Raw genomic sequence first — 17213 nt, 5'->3', positions numbered from 1 at the left:
GAAGAGCCATCAAAGACTGCTTTTTAACTTTGTTTTTATCTGTAAAGGTATCAATTGAAATCCATATAGGATTTTATCACTATTATGCAGTATTTTTATCTTTTTTTTTGTCATTCTTTTCTTCTCCATCTGTTTGTCCCTGTCGCCAGCCTGTGCCAATCAAAATCAGTTGTTAATTGAAGGAATACGATTCACATTATCATTCACAAATTTCTGAAGTCTATAACAAATTTTTTTTTATTCAATTTAAACAGAAACCAGGAAGAACCCAGTTCCATAAACTCTGTTCTTCAACTTTTTTGCCAAACTTCGAATTAGAGTTTTATTTCAAAATGTATAAATGCCAAGTTATTAGGAATCCCTCACTAAAACTTCCTGTAAAACCTCAAATCCAAATTCTTTGTATCGACTCTTAATTTCTGAGTCAAAGTGTTGTTTCAAAAAGTCAAACGAGTGTTCTTAGTTCAAATTCGAACTACCTGTTGCAGTTATGGTTCAATTGGTGATTTTATTAGTTTCTAGACAGGTTTAGAAAACTAATTCATGTTATAACCTTTACCTAAATCATCACCAATTGCAAAAACAATTTTTTTTTATGAACCGTCGCTAGCTGCTATGTTTATTTTATATATTTTTTTTTGTTTTCAAATTAATTCAAGTTTAACAAAGGTTGATTAGGAATTGTTTGAAAGTCCTAAGACTGATTAGATTAGTGATTTTCATGTTTGGTTTGATCGATGGTCGACTAGTTCATGAAGAAGAAGAAGATGAAATTAAACAGAATAATAACGGCTTAAATAAATATGGGTTGCAATAACTTCAGAGAAAAACCAAATGGATCAGTTTGTTAGGAGGATGTGTTAGGTTTCAAGAGGTCTCGGGTTCAATCCCTTCTTGGTGCAATTCTTTTTAAATGGGCTTTCTAAGGTAGTCACATTGTTAATTCTATTTTTATTATTATTAATATTATTATTATTGTTATCATTATTATTATTATTATTAATCTAATTATTATTAATGATATTATTATTAGAATCATGAATATTAGTATTGATATCATTATTATTATTATTATTGCTATTAAAAGTATTATAATTATTATTATCATGTTTATATTTGTAAGTGTTGGAAACATTATTAATACTATTATTACTACTAATATAAGTATTATGATAAAATTTTCACTTATTATGATTATAAATACAAGTATGAATATTATTATTATTATCACTAACAGATGTGTTATTATTATTATTATTATGATTAGGATCATTATTATTATCATTATTATGAAGATAATATAAGTTATTATTATTATCATTAATATTAAGTATTAGTAACACTCTTATAACTATTAGTATTATTATTGGCAATATCAATATTATTATTATTAATATTATCATTTTTTTTTGCAAAGTTATGATTATTATTATTAGTAAATCGTTAATATCAAAACTACCATTTTTTAAACAAATAAATATTTGGTACATAAAATATATTTATTAAATATACTATACTTATATTGAAACTTCACATAACTATATATATAAAACCTACTAAAATTATTTATATAAACACTTACAAACAACAAATTATCGATTTTAAATATAATATTAAACAAGTATGTATATGGATATGTTAATATAACTATAAAGATATTAACCATTTGAATGAACATACAAATTAAAAATATATGTTATTAATTTAAAAATAATGTAATTAATAAAGTTATATGTATATTCATTCGAATACGATTATATGTATTAATGTATATACAATTGATATAGGTTCGTGAATCCAAGGCCAACCCTACTTTTGTTTGATGTCGTTGTATGTATTTTTACTACAAAAATACATTAGGTGAGTTTTCATTACTCCCTTTTTATATATATTTTTGGGACTGAGAATACATGCGCCGCTTTTATAAATGTTTTACGATATAGACACAAGTAATCAAAACTACATTCTATGGTTGAATTATCGAAGTCGAATATGCCCCTTTTTATTAAGTCTGGTAATCTAAGAATTAGGGAACAGACACCCTAATTGACGCGAACTCTAAAGATAGATCTATCGGGCCCAACAAGCCCCATCCAAAGTACCGGATGCTTTAGTACTTCGAAATTTATATCATGTCCGAAGGAGGATTCCGGAATGATGGGGATATTCTTATATGCATATTGTGAATGTCGGTTACCAGGTGTTCAATCCATATGAATGATATTTTGTCTCTATGCATGGGACGTATGTTTATGAGAAATGGAAATATGATATCTTGTGGTCTATTAAAATATTGAAATGATTATTATGATAAACTAATGAACTCACCAACCTTTTGGTTGACACTTTAAAGCATGTTTATTCTCAGGTATGAAAGAAGTCTTCCGCTGTACATTTGCTCATTTAAAAGATATTACTTGGAGTCATTCATGACATATTTTAAAAGACGTTGCATTCGAGTCGTCAAGTTCATCAAGATTATTATTTAGTCAATTATAGTTGAATATATTATGAAATGATTTGCATGTCGTCAATATTCGATATAAAGCAAGTTTGTCTTTTAAAAACAAATGCAATGTTTGTAAAATGTATCATATAGAGGTCAAATACCTCGCGATGTAATCAACTGTTGTTAATCGTTTTATAATCAATATGGACTTTGTCCGGATGGATTAGGACGGGTCCTTTCAGTTGGTATCAGAGCGGTGGTCTTAGCAAACCGGGTCTTGCATTAGTGTGTCTAACTGATAGTCGTTAGGATGCATTAGTGAGTCTGGACTTCGACCGTGTCTGCATGTCAAAAGTTTTGCTTATCATTTTTGCCGGAAATTATCTGCTTAACATCCTTAGGAAGTTACCTGCTCATTATTATTAGTCTAGACACGTTTTACTGCACTGACTGCATGAATAGTGTATAGACACAATTCATATCTTAGCGTATCTGACAATTCATATCTTAGCGTATCTGACAATTCATATCTTAGCGTATATGTTACTGTAGACCTTGCTTGTTATCTCTTGTAAATTTCTCCTTAATTTAAGGGATCCTGGTACTATATATATCTATGTAAATTATGCATTGAGAATACCATCCAACTATCAATTGCTGTCACTAAACTCTTCATACCAAAAATCTTTCCTGAGATCGCGTAAGATGGCCTTTACGAATCGACCAAGTTCCTCTGACTCTGAAGACAGCGTGACAGGAGCACACCAACCAATCAACTACCGTGATTATTGGAGAAAATGGGGGTGGGTTCGCGACATACTCACCCTATGGAAAAGGGAAGAAGGTACTCCATATCATGAACCGAATCTACCACCTAACCTTGGAGTACTCGACCCGCTCACCGGCGAACCTGTTCGCAACACCGTTTATACCCTTTTTGCCAGAATTTTTCGTCTTGAGACTACCATTAACGGAACTAGAGAAGATATCCGATCTCTACCTCACATTGATAACCAACCAGGGTTAGTAGAAGAAGTTAAAGAACTTCGAGCTCGAGTGTTAACTTTAGAGAGCATGGTACACACTTTGCAAGCACCAACAGTATCACCAACACCAGTAACATCACCAACCTTAGCGCCAACAGCATTAGTACCACCAACAACAACATCCGCATCACCAGCTTCGACATCTCATTCTGTACCTTGAGTATAATCATCGTTCTACGTATCGTTCTATCTATTTTATTTTCATTCGACATGGCGATTATGTAATCTCTAATGTTTTAGAGATTATATATTCTTATTTTAATGGTAAATCAAATGAGATTAATATCACATTAACTCATTAAATTCATGATTAAATCTAAAGAAAATATATATGTATATATGTTTTCATAAAGATTGTAATTAAAAAAAAAAAAATTCTCTTGTACAAACTGTTAATGGTGAAAATATTTAACGGGTAGGTAATACCCGAGGAATATTTAAATTTCACATTAATAAGTTACACTGTATATTATTCGAATCTGATTCAACAGTTATTCACTATCCTATTTACAACCACCGAGATACGTATCCGTTCACCAAAGAATAACTATTTTCATTCAAATTCAATTTCATATTTGGATTTTGACCTATCAGAATCCAACAAGTGGCATAATGAAGAAATAATGGACACAATAAAAATTGATTAGAAACAGACTAATTAACAATATTAAATTTTATTAAGAAACCACGCTAACAAAATCCTAGCTAACTATTCCTAGCTAACTGTTAATTCCGTATTACACTTTATTTATCGCAATTTAATTATCGCAATTTATTTTATCGCAATTTATATTCTCGCAATTTTATTTTTTGTCATTTAATTTCTGTTATTTACTTTACGCACTTTATTTTTCGTTATTTAATTTCTATTATTTATTTTACGCACTTTAAATATCGGGACACGTATACAATGTTTTGACATATCATATCGATCCATCTATATGTATATATATATAGTTTGTGTTGTGATCGAGTCTGAGACGTATACGGGTCACGAAACGTATTAATTAATTCGAATATTATATATTAAACTGTATATGAATTACTGGACTGTTACTGTGGACTACCAACACTGGACAATTAAAATGAATTAAAATATTGATTATAACATATGAAACTAAACAATTCTTCAAGTTTGCCACTTGATTTCATTTTAAACCCCATTCGTATCATCACAATTACAATCTGCGTTCAAACCTTTCATGATTCTTGAAAACACTTCAATCGATAGGATGAATCAGCCGCACTTCATCTACGGGAGAAAAGATTGATGCATTTAGTTATGCATCTGAAAAACTCTCGGAAACTGAGTAAACGTTTAACACATAGTTGTGCTAATTCCTTAGTGTTATTATTACCCAAAATAACTTGGTAATTCCTTTCAAAGTAGCAAATTTTGTCACAGCTCCAGCAAATCAACTTCGACTTTTCGTTCGAAACAACCTTATTATCACCTTGATTTATATGTATGCTCTTTTATTGTTACCGGGGAACCTTTTATATTCCACCATATTACCGTCAGCGTTTAATCATCTAAAAACACAATTCTCTTGAAATCACCTCAGATCGATAACCAATGATTCAGATATGATAGCAGTAAATGTAGAAGAATCGGCAAGCAGTACTTTGAAAACTTACAGCATATCTACATCAACAGTTATATGTATAACATTTATATCTTAGAATAATAATATTCCATTCTGAAATTCTGAAAAGCACCCAGTCCGTGAACCAATACTCTGAATTTTGAAAAGTTGAATGAAGCAACAAAAACTGTAAACGACCCTAATCATCAGAAGTTTGATGATAAAGAATAGTATGTTGGAAAAGCTCAGAAACGTTGGAACTAGAAAACGGATTGAGCTAATGAAGGAGACCAAGGACAAATACAAGGACCAAACCCTATATTCAAAGGATTCAGGTAATTCTGGATGTAGTGACCCGAACTTTTCCATGTTTATATATATTAATTGAGATTGATATTTACATGATTAAATGTTTCCAACATGTTAAGCAATCAAACTTGTTAAGACTTGATTAATTGAAATATGTTTCATATAGACAATTGACCACCCAAGTTGATCGGTGATTCACGAACGTTAAAACTTGTAAAAACTATATGATGACATATATATGGATATATATATATAGTTAACATGATTCTATGATAAGAAAACATATCATAAAGTATATTAACAATGAACTACATATGTAAAAACAAGACTACTAACTTAATGATTTTTAAACGAGACATATATGTAACGATTATCGTTGTATAGACATTTAATGTATATATATCATATTAAGAGATATTCATACATGATAATATCATGATAATATAATAATTTAAAATCTCATTTGATATTATAAACATTGGGTTAACAACATTTAACAAGATCGTTAACCTAAAGGTTTCAAAACAACACTTACATGTAACGACTAACGATGACTTAACGACTCAGTTAAAATGTATATACATGTAGTGTTTTAATATGTATTTATACACTTTTGAAAGACTTCAATACACTTATCAAAATACTTCTACTTAACAAAAATGCTTACAATTACATCCTCGTTCAGTTTCATCAACAATTCTACTCGTATGCACCCGTATTCGTACTCGTACAATACACAGCTTTTAGATGTATGTACTATTGGTATATACACTCCAATGATCAGCTCTTAGCAGCCCATGTGAGTCACCTAACACATGTGGGAACCATCATTTGGCAACTAGCATGAAATATCTCATAAAATTACAAAAATATGAGTAATCATTCATGACTTATTTACATGAAAACAAAATTACATATCCTTTATATCTAATCCATACACCAACGACCAAAAACACCTACAAACACTTTCATTCTTCAATTTTCTTCATCTAATTGATCTCTCTCAAGTTCTATCTTCAAGTTCTAAGTGTTCTTCATAAATTCCAAAAGTTCTAGTTTCATAAAATCAAGAATACTTTCAAGTTTGCTAGCTCACTTCCAATCTTGTAAGGTGATCATCCAACCTCAAGAAATCTTTGTTTCTTACAGTAGGTTATCATTCTAATACAAGGTAATAATCATATTCAAACTTTGGTTCAATTTCTATAACTATAACAATCTTATTTCAAGTGATGATCTTACTTGAACTTGTTTTCGTGTCATGATTCTGCTTCAAGAACTTCGAGCCATCCAAGGATCCATTGAAGCTAGATCCATTTTTCTCTTTTCCAGTAGGTTTATCCAAGGAAATTAAGGTAGTAATGATGTTCATAACATCATTCGATTCATACATATAAAGCTATCTTATTCGAAGGTTTAAACTTGTAATCACTAGAACATAGTTTAGTTAATTCTAAACTTGTTCGCAAACAAAAGTTAATCCTTCTAACTTGACTTTTAAAATCAACTAAACACATGTTCTATATCTATATGATATCCTAACTTAATGATTTAAAACCTGGAAACACGAAAAACACCGTAAAACCGGATTTACGCCGTCGTAGTAACACCGCGGGCTGTTTTGGGTTAGTTAATTAAAAACTATGATAAACTTTGATTTAAAAGTTGTTATTCTGAGAAAATGATTTTTATTATGAACATGAAACTATATCCAAAAATTATGGTTAAACTCAAAGTGGAAATATGTTTTCTAAAATGGTCATCTAGACGTCGTTCTTTCGACTGAAATGACTACCTTTACAAAAACGACTTGTAACTTATTTTTCCGACTATAAACCTATACTTTTTCTGTTTAGATTCATAAAATAGAGTTCAATATGAAATCATAGCAATTTTATTCACTCAAAACGGATTTAAAATGAAGAAGTTATGGGTAAAACAAGATTGGATAATTTTTCTCATTTTAGCTACGTGAAAATTGGTAACAAATCTATTCCAACCATAACTTAATCAACTTGTATTGTATATTATGTAATCTTGAGATACCATAGACACGTATACAATGTTTCGACCTATCATGTCGACACATCTATATATATTTCGGAACAACCATAGACACTCTATATGTGAATGTTGGAGTTAGCTATACAGGGTTGAGGTTGATTCCAAAATATATATAGTTTGAGTTGTGATCAATACTGAGATACGTATACACTGGGTCGTGGATTGATTCAAGATAATATTTATCGATTTATTTCTGTACATCTAACTGTGGACAACTAGTTGTAGGTTACTAACGAGGACAGCTGACTTAATAAACTTAAAATATCAAAATATATTAAAAGTGTTGTAAATATATTTTGAACATACTTTGATATATATGTATATATTGTTATAGGTTCGTGAATCAACCAGTGGCCAAGTCTTACTTCCCGACGAAGTAAAAATCTGTGAAAGTGAGTTATAGTCCCACTTTTAAAATCTAATATTTTTGGGATGAGAATACATGCAGGTTTTATAAATGATTTACAAAATAGACACAAGTACGTGAAACTACATTCTATGGTTGAATTATCGAAATCGAATATGCCCCTTTTTATTAAGTCTGGTAATCTAAGAATTAGGGAACAGACACCCTAATTGACGCGAATCCTAAAGATAGATCTATCGGGCCCAACAAGCCCCATCCAAAGTACCGGATGCTTTAGTACTTCGAAATTTATATCATATCCGAAGGGTGTCCCGGAATGATGGGGATATTCTTATATATGCATCTTGTTAATGTCGGTTACCAGGTGTTCACCATATGAATGATTTTTATCTCTATGTATGGGATGTGTATTGATATATGAAATCTTGTGGTCTATTGTTACGATTTGATATATATAGGTTAAACCTATAACTCACCAACATTTTTATTGACGTTTAAAGCATGTTTATTCTCAGGTGAATATTAAGAGCTTCCGCTGTTGCATACTAAAATAAGGACAAGATTTGGAGTCCATGTTTGTATGATATTGTGTAAAAACTGCATTCAAGAAACTGATTTCGATGTAACATATTTGTATTGTAAACCATTATGTAATGGTCGTGTGTAAACAGGATATTTTAGATTATCATTATTTGATAATCTACGTAAAGCTTTTTAAACCTTTATTTATGAAATAAAGGTTATGGTTTTTTTTAAAAATGAATGCAGTCTTTGAAAAACATCTCATATAGAGGTCAAAACCTCGCAACAAAATCAATTAATATGGAACGTTTTTAATCAATAAGAACGGGACATTTCACTGGATCCGATGAAACCTTCAAAGAATATCTTGCTCCGAAGTCATGTTAAAATATTGCGGAAAATCTTTCTCCATCAACCATCGAACTTAGAAATTCCAAAATATCATCATCAACATCTTCGATATTTCTGAGGATATTTTCATAAATATTCTCGTCCAAAATTATATACCTCTTCGTGCTTCCTGTGTATCATTATATTGGAAATATTCAATAGAAAATTTAGTACCGAAAAGCAGATTATGCGAAACTATGAAGAAAGCCGTGGACAAATTACAAAGAATAAGTTTGACTTCAAAGAATCCAAATGATTCAATGTCTGCTAAAGTTTTTAGTGAATATCTTGCTCCTTACTCTAAATCCTTGCGGACAATAGTTTCCATCATCCTCTGATTTTAGATATTCCAAGATATTATCGTATCTTTCATTATAAATATCCTCCATATTTCTGGAGATATTTTTATAACTATTCTTATCTGAAATCATTAATCTCTTAGTGCTATCAGTATTACATCATATAGAAACTGTTAGTTTCTATAATCTGTAAACTTTTGAGCTTAAAATATGAATGTTATTGAAGTAATGTTGAGAACTGATGCATGGGTTAGTATAATATAATGACACTTGATCAATGTGATTATATTACAGTAAGTCATGCTGAGTTTCTAATGGGACGTGATGATTCACAGATCCTACCGTCATCACGTGCCATGTTACACAACTCTTTCATTATGCTTAACTTCTGAACATATCAAGAAAGTATATTCCTGATAGTCCTATTCTCAGTGATTCTGGTAATTTGATAAATCAAATCGTGCTAATACATTAGTTCTTATTTAGAACACGATGTTTATTCAAAATTCCATACTTACGAATTCTGGACCGTTACTCGATTTACTAGAGGTCGGGAGGATAATAAAAAGGCAAAGAGCTCCAAAATATAAGAGAAAATATAAAGCCCAACAACAACACCGAAATTACAAACCGTGGATATCAGTGCGTATAGCAATATAAAGACACGGGAGGATTATAAATACAATAATCCCTAGAGCATAGTAGAAATAAACGGATTCCTCCGGTGGAAGTTGGAAAAGGAGAATGATTGTTATGATAGTAAGGATAAGGACAAGGATTAGAACTGGATTAAGCATTTTCACAATCTTTTGGATATATGAACTAAGAAAGAAAGTAGAAGAATTGTGTGAATAATGAAACGGAAGAGCTTAATTTATAATGGAAATATCAGGCAGAGTAATCGAGGCAGATCACCGTATTAATTAAAGAGATCTTAATTTCCATAAATCCCGAAGAATCAAATCTTTTAGATTTCGAGGATTTTCATTAAATTCCTTGAATTCCGGAATTCAACCGAGATGACGTCAAATGTTAAGACGAACCTTATTTCCTAAATTCAATCATGACTAGTCAAAAGTTATGATGAAACATGTCATTTTCATTTCACTATTTAGTGAGAGCTTCACTCACCCGCTTCGATTAATTGAATTGTTTTATCCATATTACTCAATGATGATAAAACTCTATATATCAACTCATATTAGTCTTGAAAACATTTTTATTGTTAACCATGACCCCCTCACTCAAATTTCGGGACGAAATTTCTTTAACGGGTAGGTATTGTGAATACCCGGAAATTTCTGACCAAATTTAAATTTAATCTTATATGGTTTCGACACGATAAGCAAAGTCTATTAAACTGAGTCTCATAATGTTTGAACCATTTTCCATGAATGTATTTGACTTTGACCATTCCCGACGATTCACGAATAATTGTTTGTAATTATATATATATATATGTATATATATAGATGTAAGTATATATATGATAATTGAAAATAGTAAAATATAAATTTTAAACATTAGAATTAAATATGTAAAAATAAGGTACAAAATACTTAGGTATAATTTAAAATGAAATTATATATATAATAATATATGATTTCCATATATAATTATTATATGTGGTTTGCAATAAAATTTATAAATAATAAAAAAAATATTCAAGAAAAGTTATTATATGATATATTACATGATGTTATATAATTAATAGTATGTAATACAAGTTAAAATATAATTGTTATATAAAATGTTATTACTTTCATTATCATTAAGAATTTTTATTATTGGTTGAATATTATTATCAGTATTATTAAAAATTATCATTTTTATTAGTATTAATAATATCACATTATTAATTACTAATTATTATTACTAAAGCCTTATCAATAAAAATATTATTATTAGTAATGTTATTACTAGTATTATTTATAGTCTTAATATATTTTTAGTCTCAATATATTTATAGTCTTGATAAAATTTTGAATTAGATACATATATATATAAATAAATATATAGACACAAGATATATATTAATATATATTAATATTAATATATATACAATTATATATATAAATATAATATAAATGCTATTATAAATAAAAGATATGAATTAGGTAATTCGTACGAGTTGGTTAGGAAGAGCCATCAAAGACTGCTTTTTAACTTTGTTTTTATCTGTAAAGGTATCAATTGAAATCCATATAGGATTTTATCACTATTATGCAGTATTTTTATCTTTTTTTGTCATTCTTTTCTTCTCCATCTGTTTGTCCCTGTCGCCAGCCTGTGCCAATCAAAATCAGTTGTTAATTGAAGGAATACGATTCACATTATCATTCACATATTTCTGAAGTCTATAACAAATTTTTTTTTTATTCAATTTAAACAGAAACCAGGAAGAACCCAGTTCCATAAACTCTGTTCTTCAACTTTTTTGCCAAACTTCGAATTAGAGTTTTATTTCAAAATGTATAAATGCCAAGTTATTAGGAATCCCTCACTAAAACTTCCTGTAAAACCTCAAATCCAAATTCTTTGTATCGACTCTTAATTTCTGAGTCAAAGTGTTGTTTCAAAAAGTCAAACGAGTGTTCTTATTTCAAATTCGAACTACCTGTTGCAGTTATGGTTCAATTGGTGATTTTATTAGTTTCTAGACATGTTTAGAAAACTAATTCATGTTATAACCTTTACCTAAATCATCACCAATTGCAAAAACAAATTTTTTTTTTATGAACCGTCGCTAGCTGCTATGTTTATTTTATATATATTTTTTTTGTTTTCAAATTAATTCAAGTTTAACAAAGGTTGATTAGGAATTGTTTGAAAGTCCTAAGACTGATTAGATGAGTGATTTTCATGTTTGGTTTGATTGATGGTCGATTAGTTCTTGAAGAAGAAGAAGATGAAATTAAACAGAATAATAACGGCTTAAATAAATATGGGTTGCAATAACTTCAGAGAAAAACCAAATGGATCAGTTGGTTAGGAGGATGCGTTAGGTTTCGAGAGGTCTCGGGTTCAATCCCTTCTTGGTGCAATTCTTTTTAAATGGGCTTTCTAAGGTTGTCACATTGTTAATTCTATTTTTATTATTATTAATATTATTATTATTGTTATCATTATTATTATTATTATTAATCTGATTATTATTAATGATATTATTATTAGAATCATGAATATTAGTATTGATATCATTATTATTATTATTATTGCTATTAAAAGTATTATAATTATTATTATCATGTTTATATTTGTAAGTGTTGGAAACATTATTAATACGATTATTACTACTAATATAAGTATTATGATAAAATTTTCACTTATTATGATTATAAATACAATTATGAATATTATTATTATTATCACTAACAGATGTGTTATTATTATTATTATTATGATTAGGATCATTATTATTATCATTATTATGAAGATAATACAAGTTATTATTATTATCATTAATATTAAGTATTAGTAACACTCTTATAACTATTAGTATTATTATTGACAATATCAATATTATTATTATTAATATTATCATTTTTTTTTACAAAGTTATGATTATTATTATTAGTAAATCGTTAATATCAAAACTACCATTTTTTAAACAAATAAATATTTGGTACATAAAATATATTTATTAAATATACTATACTTATATTGAAACTTCACATAACTATATATATAAAACCTACTAAAATTATTTATATAAACACTTACAAACAACAAATTATCGATTTTAAATATAATATTAAACAAGTATGTATATGGATATGTTAATATAACTATAAAGATATTAACCATTTGAATGAACATACAAATTAAAAATATATGTTATTAATTTAAAAATAATGTAATTAATAAAGTTATATGTATATTCATTCGAATATGATTATATGTATTAATGTATATACAATTGATATAGGTTCGTGAATCCAAGGCCAACCCTACTTTTATTTGATGTCGTTGTATGTATTTTTACTACAAAAATACATTAGGTGAGTTTTCATTACTCCCTTTTTATATATATTTTTGGGACTGAGAATACATTCGCTGCTTTTATAAATGTTTTACGATATAGACACAAGTAATCAAAACTACATTCTATGGTTGAATTATCGAAGTCGAATATGCCCCTTTTTATTAAGTCTGGTAATCTAAGAATTAGGGAACAGACACCCTAATTGACGCGAACTCTAAAGATAGATCTATCGGGCCCAACAAGCCCCATCCAAAGTACCGGATGCTTTAGTACTTCGAAATTTATATCATGTCCGAAGGAGGATTCCGGAATGATGGGGATATTCTTATATGCATATTGTGAATGTCGGTTACCAGGTGTTCAATCCATATGAATGATATTTTGTCTCTATGCATGGGACGTATGTTTATGAGAAATGGAAATATGATATCGTGTGGTCTATTAAAATATTGAAATGATTATTATGATAAACTAATGAACTCACCAACCTTTTGGTTGACACTTTAAAGCATGTTTATTCTCAGGTATGAAAGAAGTCTTCCGCTGTACATTTGCTCATTTAAAAGATATTACTTGGAGTCATTCATGACATATTTCAAAAGACGTTGCATTCGAGTCGTCGAGTTCATCAAGATTATTATTTAGTCAATTATAGTTGAATATATTATGAAATGATTTGCATGTCGTCAATATTCGATATAAAGCAAGTTTGTCTTTTAAAAACGAATGCAATGTTTGTAAAATGTATCATATAGAGGTCAAATACCTCGCGATGTAATCAACTGTTGTGAATCGTTTTATAATCAATATGGACTTTGTCCGGATGGATTAGGACGGGTCCTTTCAGAAGGTTTCTTTCATACCTGAGAATAAACATGCTTTCAAGTGTCAACCAAAAGGTTGGTGAGTTCATAGGTTTATCATAAACAATCATTTTCAATAATATAATAGACCACAAGATACTCATAAATATACGTCCCATGCATAGAGACAAAAATCATTCATATGGATTGAACACCTGGTAACCGACCTTAACAAGATGCATATAGAATATCCCCATCATTCCGGGACTCCCTTCGGACATGATAAATTCGAAGTACTAAAGCATCCGGTACTTCGGATGGGGCTCGTTGGACCCAATAGATCTATCTTTAGGATTCGCGTCAATTAGGGTGTCTGTTCCCTAATTCTTAGATTACCAGACTAAAAAGGGGCATATTCGGTTTAATAATTCAGCCATAGAATGTAGTTTTAAGTACTTGTGTCTATCTCGTCAAACATTTATAAAAGCGCATGTATTCTCAGTTCTAAAAATATATATTGCAAAAACATTTAAAAAGGGAGCAAATGAAACTCACAACACTGTATTTTGTAGTAAAAATACATATGACGATATTGAACAATGCAGGGTTGTCCTCGGATTCACGAACCTATATCATTTGTATATATATATATTAAAACATATAATCGTAACTGAACCAATTTATTTATTATATCCTTAATTTATATCTTATGTATATTTAATTTGTGTATATACTCAAAATGGTTAACATTTATATGGTTATATTAATATATCTATATTTATATACATACTTGTTTAATTTTATATTTAAAAAAATTGATAGTTTGTTATCTGTAAGTATTTATATAATTAATCTTAGTAGGTCTGATATATGTAGTTATGTGAAATTTTAATGTAAGTATAGTATATATAATAAGTATATTTTATGTACAAAATATTTATCTGCTTAAAAATGATAGTTTTGATATTAATGAATTACTAATAATAATAATAATAATAATAATAATAATAACAATAATAATAATAATAATAATAACTTTATTAAAAGGATAATATTAATAATAATAATATTGATATTGTTAATAATAATACTAATAGTTACAAAAGTGTTACTAATACTAATATTAGTAAAAAAAAAAATGATAACTTGTATTATTTTGATAATAGTGATAATAATAATGATCCTAATCATAATAATAATAATAATAATACAACTGTTAGTGATATTAATAATAATATTCCTACTTGTATTTATAAACATAATAAATGAAAATTTTATCATAATACTCATATTAGTAGTAATAATAGTATTAGTAATTATGAAACTTGTAGTAATAACAATAATTAATAATGATAATCATAAAAAAATGATAATAATACTAAAAATAATAATAATTATATAAATAATATTACCATATTAACTATTAGACAAAACTTATGAATAGTACTAGGAGTATTTTCGTCTTTACACCCCTTTTTTTTTCTTTTCCTTTCTTTCTTTCAAGTAACACTGAAATGTCCCGTTCTTATTGATTAAAAACGTTCCATATTAATTGATTTCGTTGCGAGGTTTTGACCTCTATATGAGACGTTTTTCAAAGACTGCATTCATTTTAAAACAAACCATAACCTTTATTTCATCAATAAACGTTTAAAAAGCTTTACGTAGATTATCAAATAATGATAATCTAAAATATCCTGTTTACACACGACCATTACATAATGGTTTACAATACAAATATGTTACAACAAAATAAGTTTCTTGAATGCAGTTTTTACACAATATCATACAAGCATGGACTCCAAATCTCGTCCTTATTTAAGTATGCGACAGCGGAAGCTCTTAATAATCACCTGAGAATAAACATGCTTAAAACGTCAACAAAAATGTTGGTGAGTTATAGGTTTAACCTATATATATCGAATCGTAACAATAGACCACAAGATTTCATATTTCAATACACATCCCATACATAGAGATAAAAATCATTCATATGGTGAACACCTGGTAACCGACATTAACAAGATGCATATATAAGAATATCCCCATCATTCCGGGACACCCTTCGGATATGATATAAATTTCGAAGTACTAAAGCATCCGGTACTTTGGATGGGGTTTGTTAGGCCCAATAGATCTATCTTTAGGATTCGCGTCAATTAGGGTGTCTGTTCCCTAATTCTTAGATTACCAGACTTAATAAAAAGGGGCATATTCAATTTCGATAACTCAACAATAGAATGTAGTTTCACGTACTTGTGTCTATTTTGTAAATCATTTATAAAACCTGCATGTATTCTCATTCCAAGAATATTAGATTTTACAAGTGGGACTATAACTCACTTTCACAGATTTTTTACTTCGTCGAGAAGTAAGACTTGGCCACTGTTGATTCACGAACCTATAACAATATATACATATATATTAAAGTATGTTCAAAATATATTTACAACACTTTTAATATATTTTGATGTTTTAAGTTTATTAAGTCAGCTGTCCTCGTTAGTAACCTATAACTAGTTGTCCACAGTTAGATGTACAGAAATAAATCGATAAATATTATCTTGAATCAATCCACGACCCAGTGTATACGTATCTCAGTATTGATCACAACTCAAACTATATATATTTTGGAATCAACCTCAACCCTGTATAGCTAACTCCAACATTTACATATAGAGTGTCTATGGTTGTTCCGAAATATATATAGATGTGTCGACATGATAGGTCGAAACATTGTATACGTGTCTATGGTATCTCAAGATTACATAATATACAATACAAGTTGATTAAGTTATGGTTGGAATAGATTTGTTACCAATTTTCACGTAGCTAAAATGAGAAAAATTATCCAATCTTGTTTTACCCATAACTTCTTCATTTTAAATCCGTTTTGAGTGAATCAAATTGCTATGGTTTCATATTGAACTCTATTTTATGAATCTAAACAGAAAAAGTATAGGTTTATAGTCTGAAAAATAAGTTACAAGTCGTTTTTGTAAAGGTAATCATTTCAGTCGAAAGAACGACGTCTAGATGACCATTTTAGAAAACATACTTCCACCTTGAGTTTAACCATAATTTTTGGATATAATTTTATGTTCATAATAAAAATCATTTTCTCAGAATAACAACTTTTAAATCAAAGTTTATCATAGTTTTTAATTAACTAACCCAAAACAGCCCGCGGTGTTACTACGACGGCGTAAATCCGGTTTTACGGTGTTTTTCGTGTTTCCAGGTTTTAAATCATTAAGTTAGCATATCATATAGATGTAGAACATGTGTTTAGTTAATTTTAAAAGTCAAGTTAGAAGGATTAACTTTTGTTTGCGAACAAGTTTATAATTAACTAAACTATGTTCTAGTGATTACGAGTTTAAACCTTCGAAT

This window comes from Rutidosis leptorrhynchoides, chromosome 5, assembly GCF_046630445.1.
Source record: "Rutidosis leptorrhynchoides isolate AG116_Rl617_1_P2 chromosome 5, CSIRO_AGI_Rlap_v1, whole genome shotgun sequence".
Lineage (NCBI taxonomy): Eukaryota > Viridiplantae > Streptophyta > Magnoliopsida > Asterales > Asteraceae > Rutidosis > Rutidosis leptorrhynchoides.
Note: the sequence above shows the minus strand (reverse complement) of the source record.